The 1,507-nt window shown below is 31.1% G+C and overlaps 1 long non-coding RNA gene across 1 annotated transcript; it reads right to left on the bottom strand.

Annotated features, from left to right (window-relative positions):
- Positions 1-654: 654 nt before the first annotated feature.
- On the bottom strand, positions 655-1,367 carry LOC9298239. Its single transcript, XR_002331211.1, has 2 exons — positions 1,224-1,367; positions 655-1,019 (listed from the first exon to the last, which is right to left on the bottom strand). It is a non-coding gene; the product is annotated as an uncharacterized LOC9298239 (long non-coding RNA).
- Between the last annotated feature and the right edge of the window lie 140 nt (positions 1,368-1,507).

Below are 1,507 nucleotides of genomic sequence, written 5' to 3'. Positions count from 1 at the left end.
TACATATTGTTGTTATCGTGGTGACATAATCAAATGGAGATAAATTCCAATTTTGTATTTATACTTATGGGCAATAAACATTTAGTTCCTCATGAAGGAGATTAATTGTTATCTTTGTGTGTTTTTTTTTTTTTTTTTTGCATTTTCATTTGTTATGGTTGTAACACTCTATTTGTGAGTGTTGTGCTGTGGACAAAGGTTGGTTTGGAATGAATTTCATATGACAAAAACGAAAAGAATAGATGATGTGTAAACACTATAGAAATAATGAATAAGAAAAACAAAGAAAGAGAACAAATTTAAAATCATGTACAAAATTACAATAAAATGCTTTTATAAAGCTATGAATTAACATAGGAAGCTACTTATTATAAAATCTAAAATGCAAACGTAAAGAAAAATAAACAATATTAGTTTCTAGGAATTATAAATAATAAAAATGTAATTTAGGATTGGGAAAGAAAACTATAGAATACGACTTTTGACAACAAAAAAAAACTATAGAATACCAAAAATATTTGTCCAAAAAGAAAAAAATATTTGTCCAAAAATTCCCAAGAATATTAAAGAGAAAGAAAAAAATATTTGTCCGAAAATTCCCAAGAATTGTCTTGAGAACCACTCGATCCCCGTCGAGTATGTTCTTAGATCGACAAAATCAAACGAAAACGCTCTTTCATTACCTTTCTTGTTAACATAACTGTTCACAGTCTCTAATATTGCATAAGAACATCAAGTCTACTAACATTTTGCTAGGCGCAAATATCAACCCTCGTCTCTCAGATTATGACTTCACTCTCCTAATAATATTATTTTGTCTTTCTTTTATATTTACAGAATTGTGTATAGATTATTAAAGAAGAGCCAAATTTCTTTTAAAGATTATTCAGGAAGAGCTATAGATCTTGATGAGTTAAGAAGGCAGCTTTTCGATATTCAGCGAGTGCCCATAAGGGGAAGGTGTTTCTGTATGTAGCATAGTGTAGCATGCATGTATTCATGAATACTCCTAATATTTCCTGCAAAAACACATAACATTAACAAATAATAATTGAACTCAGTATATACACACATTAATTAGACCTGATTTTATTAGTACAAAGTATGAAGTGGTAGGCAATACAAAGATACGAAAAAGTAGGTAAGATTATTCTAAATCTCACGACGTATGTAAGATTCACCAGATATTCATATATCTGTCAAAGAGGATGTTTGAAAATTACCTGTTGCGGAAAGTCCCCATTTTCAAGTTGCGAAGTGATGATAAGTTTCGCAGCACGATGAAGAGGTGTAGGATCTCTCTCGGCCTGTTGTACAGATACAGCATAGGAAAAAATAGGTTTCAAGATAATTTCGTTGTACTTTAAATAAATGCAAGTGTAAGATTGAAAATATTTGACCTGCTTCGGCATGAATCAAACCCATCATAGCCCAAGCAGTTTGCACTAGGTTTGGTCTGTTCCCTTCTAATGGTATGTATATCTGCGTACGGACCATATTGAGAAGA

The sequence above is a fragment of the Arabidopsis lyrata genome (assembly GCF_000004255.2).
Source record: "Arabidopsis lyrata subsp. lyrata unplaced genomic scaffold ARALYscaffold_1033, whole genome shotgun sequence".
Classification (NCBI taxonomy): Eukaryota; Viridiplantae; Streptophyta; class Magnoliopsida; order Brassicales; family Brassicaceae; genus Arabidopsis; species Arabidopsis lyrata.
This window is presented reverse-complemented; position numbering and strand designations above follow the sequence as displayed.